We start from the raw sequence: 7,915 nt of genomic DNA on the forward strand, positions 1-7,915 counted from the left end.
TGTATGACATCCATATACATAACCAAAAAATTATTGGAATTCGAGGTTAGGGGCATGCATGTGTGTTTCAAAATTTTATTTTCTAAACACCGTAGTGAAATATAAAATTAAAATACTTTTAATCTGAATCATGCATGCATAAAAATATAAAACTATAAGGATCTAGTTCATGTGCTGAAATTGATAAATGCTGAAATTTAGATTGTAATCAAATCGTATATCTGTTTCATAATTCTTTTATTTAAATCTAGATTTAGAAGAGAAGATATTTTTTTCTAGTCACACAAGTGTCTGACCTCTATGGGTATCCATTCGGGATCAGCCGGAACAGTCCTCTTCAAATTGAATTTTTTTCTCTAAGAAAATTTAGCCTGCTAAATCTGAACGAAGTCTGGATCGTGATCAATACTTGATCTCTTTCCTTGATCTTCTTCTTCTCTTTTTCTTTTGCCTTTCTCTCTTACTTTGTGCTGGTACCAAGCTCTGAAAACCAGCAAACAATGGATGTCCAACAGCCCTTGGGCATGATGAAGAGAGGATGCCCCAAGTGGTGGACATGTGGACGTCCAAGGGGAGAGGAGAAGGAAGAGGAAGAGAGGGCATGGGGAGACCTCTTAGGCATAGAGGGCTGCTAGTTTGGATACTTTAGAGATCTTAGGAGAGGTCTCTTTAAATAGGCATGAGGATTGAATTCTATTTAATCTTATAATACAAGTCCTACTTGCATTAGGTTTCCTAATAACTTAAGTTATTCAACTTACATTAGAAATCTTATTAGGTGCCAACTCTTAGAGCCCTTGCACCCAATTAAACACACCATCTTTTTCACCCAAGGGATGCCCCATATCAAATTAGAAGGCCTCTAATCATAGGACATGCCCAATATGATCAAATCAAGATGGCGCCCCATAATAACTATCAAAGAAAATTAATTAGGGACTTGCACCCTAATTCAATTGATCCAAAACCTTAGACACACATCAATTGGAGTCAAATAAATCTTATTCATATAGATTATTAGTAGGTAATTGATAAACACTTAATTTAAGTATTTTAAATTAAGAAATTATATTTAATTTATCTTATTTATTAAGAATTTGATGTTTCTTTCTATGTTTTACAGGAAAGGTGATCGCCGATACAAAGAGTCCGATTCATAGATCAAAAAGATTCAAGTTTGAAGAAAATTGGACTTAAAATAAAATTAAAATAAAAGAAAGACGCATCCGGTATTATAGAAAATGAAGATACTATGCAAGGAATCCAAAAAGGATATAGATGTCATTATGAAGGAACTTTTGTTTCTTTTTGGAATATATAAAAAAAAAAAAAGGGAAAAGGGTTTCACGTGAATTTTTTTGGTTCCTGGGCGTGCGTGAATCCTTTGGCGCGTGATATGAATTCAAAAGAAAAAAGATGGCGCGTGTGAATTCAAATGAAGAACCAAGTGCGCGTGAACGCGCGTGAACACGCGGGGGCGACGCAGGGACGGACGCGGGACGCGGCACGGACACGGGCAGGACGCGGGCAGGATGCGGGTAGGCGCGCACCGCAGACACAGTGGCGAGCAAATTAAATTTTTATTTGGAAATATTTCAAGTGGAAAGATTTGTATTTTTTTTAGTCCCACATCGAAAAACCATGTAAAACTCCTCCCCCCTAATATCTATAAAAAGGCTTTTGTACTCCCATTAGAGGGGGGAGCCCAGAAATTCTTCTAAAGCCTTGCATAGAGGAATAGAAAGGGATACTTCATGAGCAGCTAGGCTAGCAGTCTCGGGAGTGGAGAAGAAATTTTGTAACGACACAGAGATGGTTTATTGTTCTAAACTTTCCTGTATTTCTTTATATGCAATAAAGATTATGCTTTTTATTTAAATTTCATGAGTTCTTTATTTGCTCCCTATCATATGCTTTTATTTATGCTTTCTTGTTAGATTAATATTAGGAACAACTTTTACTTTCCGGAGACGCGTCGTGATCTACGGATACGGGGCGTGCCGAGGAAAGAAGAGTTGGTTACCTAGTACTTTCCGGAGACGCGCCGTGATCTACGGGTACGGAGCGTGCCGAGGAAAGACAGTATTTTTCCTAAGATTAATCACATCTATTTAGTTAAAAAAGAGATACAACTCTGCTAGTGCAAATTAATTCAAAACTCCCGAGCTCTTTATTTTTAATTACCTCAATTTTACGATAATTTATTTTTAAATCAAAAACAACGCTTCTTTCTTTTACCTTGCAATCTCAACTTAGCCCAAGGTCCCTGAGGATACGATCTCGACTCATCCTACCTACGTAGTGAGTAGAGTTATTTTTGGTGCTATCAACGACTACGCATCAAATTTTGGCGCCGTTGCCGGGGATCTTGGCACGGTTGAATTAAAAAAAAAAAAAAAATTTTAAAAAAAAAAAAAGAAATTTAAAAAAAAAAAATACTTTTCAATTTTTATTTCTCGTTTTAAATTTTTTTTCAGTACTTTCTAGCTAGATAATCTTATTTGCATAATTACAGAATTACCTTGCATAACTAATTTACTATTTAGAATTTTGCTGCTTAGAATAATTTGCTACTTTTCATAGCCCAGTAATTTATTGCTTTTTAGACTTAATCACTTAAATTTATTTTCTTGCAAAATTAAAAAAAAAATTAAAAAAAAAAATAAAAAGATAAAATTATATTAAAAAAAAAAAAACCACTGACATTTCATAACACTTAACTAAAATAGCGTAACCTCAAATATAAAAATTTCTAACTTGATTGGACACCTTGTTTATTTGCATTGCATCTCCATAATTAATCTTAAGGGCAATAACCCATTAACCAGATAAGGTGGGGATTTGATCACCCTTCCTTGGCCCACAAATCACTCCCTTGCATTTGCATAACCTAGACCTTAATTTAAAATCAACTAGACGTCAGCCCTAGGAATTTCGAGCTCAATAGGATAAGAAAGCTCTAGAGTTGAACCGAGTGCGGATTGGTTAATTGCTCAGTGTCTAAGGCAAGTGATTAAAGAAAGTGGTTTTCAATTGGTTCCGTTGACTGACCTGGCCAACTTAGTTGGTGTCTAAGGAAAGCAACGAGCAGGGAACCTCCCACATCTTACGCTTACCTGGCTGAGTCAATTAGTCAGTCTTGAGCTTGGAGTGCTCAAAAGCAATCTTGAAAGTTAGGAGCTGTCTAGATCTAAGTTAACCTTAGGATAGAGAGTCTATGATTGTTTAAGTTGATTGCAATTAACATCTAAACATTAATTAATTTCTTCCTTTTCATAGATTTAAGATTCTTAGGTTCTTCTCTTTAGATTTTCTTCATTCTTTTCTCACTTTATTATAAAAATATATTAAAAAAAAAAAAAAAAAATTCTGTGTGTGCTCTATAGTATAATTGTAAGGTATATGCTTGGCCGTAGATCGTTACGACCAGAAATCCAACCTTTTGATCCAGAAATAGAAAGAACCTTTAGAGCCAACAGACATAAAAAGATGGATCGAAATCAGGAGAATGATCCACCCAAGCAATTGAAGGAGTACTTTACTCCTTCCACATATACCTACTCTCCTTGTATTCAAGTACCCCCTGTGGAGGCCACTCAATATGAAATTAAGTCCAGTATAATCCAAATGTTACCTTCATTTTATGGACTTAGTAATGAAGACCCTTATAAACATCTTGAAGAATTTCTTGAGATATGCTCAACTGTAAAAATTCACAACTTCTCCGATGATGCTCTTAGGTTGAAATTATTCCCTTTTTCACTTAAGGACAAAGCCAAATACTGGCTACATACTTTGGATTCCATGACTATATCAACCTGGGACCAGCTGCAAGGAGAGTTTCTCAAGAAATATTTTCCCATAGGAAAAACTAATCAAATAAGGAAAGCCATAACTAGTTTTTCCCAATTAGATGGAGAAATGTTTCATGAAACATGGGAGAGATTAAAAGACCTTATTAGAAAATGCCCCCACCATGCTGTACCCAAGTGGCAGTTAATCCAATGTTTTTATGATGGGCTCTCTGAAAGACATCGACACATGGTCGATGCATCATGCGGTGGGACATTTATGCTGAAAAGTGAGGATGAGGCATGGCAACTGTTTGAAATTTTAAGTGAAAATTCATTACATCATATGTCTGCCTCTATTAGAGATAAACCCATGTTAAACTCAAAAAGAGGTGGAATATATGAAGTAGGAAATGCCATAGATATCCATCAAAAGGTAGATGAACTGTCCCAAAAATTAGATCGTCTTCTAAACACTGGACAATCCTCAATTCCACCTAATCCAATCCAAGAAGTTTGTGCATTGTGTGCAAGTCCGAACCATTTTGTTAGTGAATGCCCAGCCGCACCCCAATTTCCTGAGTTTGTGCACGAGCAGGTTCAGCAAGTCCAACAAGCTCGCAGACCAGGAAACGATCCATATTCGAACACTTATAACCCCGGCTGGAGAAACCATCCAAATTTTTCTTGGAGACCACAACCAGTGGTTGGTCCTGCCACACCTCGACCTCAATATCAAGACTCAACATATAGGCATGGACCATACCATCAATTTCAAAATGCTCCTCAACCATCTACTACTGGTCACAGTTCAGCTTTTGAGGAAAAAGTCCTGAAAGCACTAGAAAGATTAGAAGTCAACACTCAGACCCTTAACTCCCACACACAATCCATTGCTAAGCTAGAGACCCAAATAGGTCAACTAGCAACTGCATTCAGTAGGAGGGAAGGAGGAAAATTACCTAGCCAACCAGAGAGCAACCCAAGAGGGCAATTTGTGATTGAGAGTTCTAATACCCCAGAAGCTTTTTCTGAACATGCCAAATCAATCATGACTCTGAGAAGTGGGAAGGTCATTGAACACACTAGTAAAACCAATGAGACCGACCCTAAATCTCTAACCGAATCCAAATCACCCAAGAACAAGGAGGACCTAAAAATAGAGAAGGAACCAACTGCACCGGAATCATCTTACTTGCCTAAAGCCCCATTTCCGGATGCCCTGAAAGCCCCTATTCCTGCAGATAAGAAGGGAGGAAAACTCGATGAGATGTTGGAATTATTTAAGCAAGTCCAAATTAATCTTCCCCTTCTAGACGCAATCAAACAGGTCCCTGCTTATGCCAAATTTTTGAAGGATTTGTGCACCCAAAAACGTAAATCTAGATCACAAATCCCAAAGAAAGTACGTCTCACTGAACAGGCTAGTTCTGTCTTCCAGCATGCCACTCCTCCAAAGCTTAAGGACCCAGGAGCCCCCATCATTTCCTGTGTTATAGGAGATTATCACATTGAAAAAGCTCTTTTGGATTTAGGGGCAAGTGTGAATCTTTTACCTAGTTCGGTGTATGAACTTTTTGGATTTGGAGAACTGAAACCCACATCAGTCACACTGCAGTTAGCCGACAGATCAATTAAGGAACCACGTGGAATGCTTGAGGATGTCTTGGTCAAGGTAGATGAGTTTTACTTTCCAGTTGATTTTCTGGTTCTCGATATGGAATTAAGTGGCAACCCCAGACAAATTCCCATTATCTTAGGACGACCCTTCCTAGCTACGGCAAATGCATGCATTAATTGTAGGACAGGAGTCATGGACGTATCGTTTGGGAATAAGAAACTAAGATTGAATGTGTTTGGTGCTTCCCAAGGACCATCAATGGATAGTTGCTTCGAAGTAGATACACTAGAAGATATTATAGAAGATGCAACACCCATAATTCTAGCACCAGACCCCTCAGATACTTGCTTGGCTCACTCTGGAGTGTGTGACTTTGAGGAATATAGGAAAGAAGTTAACATCTTGTTAGATACACCACATGATAAAACCACTCCTCCATGGACAATCAAGTATGAGCCATTGCCCACATTAGCCAGTACACCAATAGTCCCATCTTTAGAATCACCACCTACGTTAGAATTGAAACCTCTTCCTGCCACGCTTAAGTATGTATTTCTAGGACTCAATGACACCCTCCCGGCAATCATTGCATCAGACTTGACCCCTAATCAGGAAGCACAATTGGTTGGTATTCTGAAGGAACATAAAGAGGCTATCGGTTGGTCCATTGCCGATTTAAAAGGAATTGACCCCTCCATTTGCATGCATCATATTCATTTTGAGGAAAATGCCAAACCCCATCGAGATATGCAGAGGAGATTGAACCCAAACATGCGTGAAGTAGTAAAGAAAGAGGTGGTAAAGTGGTTAGATGCTGGAATCATCTACCCCATATCCGATAGTAAATGGGTCAGTCCCACTCAAGTAGTACCTAAAAAATCTGGTATTACTGTGGTGGAGAACGAAGAAGGTGAACTACTTCCAACTCGCATATCATCTGGATGGCGAGTATGCATAGATTATAGAAAACTGAATGCCGTTACTAGGAAGGATCATTTTCCATTGCCCTTCATCGATCAAATCCTAGAACGGTTAGCAGGACAAAGTTTCTACTGTTTTCTTGATGGTTATCAGGGTACAATCAAGTACCTGTATTTCCAGATGATCAAGAAAAGACGACCTTCACTTGCCCCTATGGCACCTTCGCTTTTCGGCGTATGCCATTTGGGCTTTGCAATGCACCTGCTACATTTCAACGGTGCATACTGGCCATTTTTTCGGATATGGTGGACAAATGTCTTGAAGTTTTTATGGATGATTTTTCTGTGTTTGGAACCACCTTTGAGGATTGTCTCCATAATCTTTCAAAAGTTCTTAAACGGTGTATGGAGACAAATCTTGTCCTAAGTTGGGAAAAGAGCCATTTCATGGTGCGAAAAGGAATTGTATTAGGACATATTATTTCTGAAAAAGGGATCGAGGTAGATAAAGCCAAAGTTGAGGTCATTTCAAAACTACCACCCCCTACTTCGGTCCGACAAATACGATCTTTCTTAGGTCATGCCGGATTTTATAGACGCTTCATCAAAGACTTTAGCAAGATTTCAAGACCCTTGTGCAATCTGTTGGCCAAGGATACACCTTTTGTCTTTGATGAAGACTGTTTGAAAGCATTCAACACATTACGAACAGCCCTGACAACAGCACCCATAATAAAACCCCCTGACTGGTCCATTCCATTTGAGATTATGTGTGATGCCTCTGACTTTGCAATAGGTGCCGTCTTAGGCCAAAAAATCAATAAGGAGCCACATGTGATCTATTATGCTAGCAAGACTCTTTCCGATGCCCAATTAAACTACACCACAACAGAAAAAGAGCTACTAGCAGTAGTGTTTGCCCTTGAAAAATTTCGTTCATATCTGTTAGGGTCTAAGGTTCTAGTTTACTCTGATCATGCGGCTCTGAAACATCTCCTCTCAAAGAAAGATACTAAACCGCGTTTGATCAGATGGATCCTTCTTTTACAAGAATTTGATCTGAAATCCGAGATAAGAAGGGTTCTGAGAATGTGGTAGCTGATCACATCTCCAGGATCTTAGTTGAACACACGATAGGCATAGATGAGGTCAAAGAAAAATTTCCTGACGAACAACTTTTCGCAATCTCCTCTAGCCGTCCTCCATGGTTTGCCCATATTGTCAATTACTTGTCAACAGGACAAGTACCTTCTCACTGGACAAAACAAGAAAAGGATCGATTTTACTCACAAATTAAACATTATTTCTGGGAAGAACCTGAACTATTCAAATACTGTCCTGACCAAGTTATTCGCCGTTGTGTCCCCGAGAGTGAATTCCAAAGCATTCTCACTTTTTGCCATTCTTCGGCATGTGGGGGACATTTTAGTGGAAGAAAAACTACAGCAAAAGTACTGCAGAGTGGGTTTTATTGGCCAACGCTTTTCAAGGATGCACATGAATTTGGCCGAAGTTGTCTGCGATGTCAGCAAACAGGAAATTTATCCAAGAAGGATATGATGCCGCTGACCCCCATTTTAGTA

The 7,915-nt window shown here is 38.6% G+C and overlaps 1 non-coding gene across 1 annotated transcript; it reads right to left on the reverse strand.

The window, feature by feature from the left end:
* Window positions 1-3,876: 3,876 nt before the first annotated feature.
* On the reverse strand, window positions 3,877-3,982 carry LOC140855124 (small nucleolar RNA R71). The gene has a single exon (XR_012138154.1). It is a non-coding gene; the product is annotated as a small nucleolar RNA R71 (small nucleolar RNA).
* Between the last annotated feature and the right edge of the window lie 3,933 nt (window positions 3,983-7,915).

This window comes from Elaeis guineensis, chromosome 1, assembly GCF_000442705.2.
Source record: "Elaeis guineensis isolate ETL-2024a chromosome 1, EG11, whole genome shotgun sequence".
In the NCBI taxonomy this organism is placed as follows: Eukaryota; Viridiplantae; Streptophyta; class Magnoliopsida; order Arecales; family Arecaceae; genus Elaeis; species Elaeis guineensis.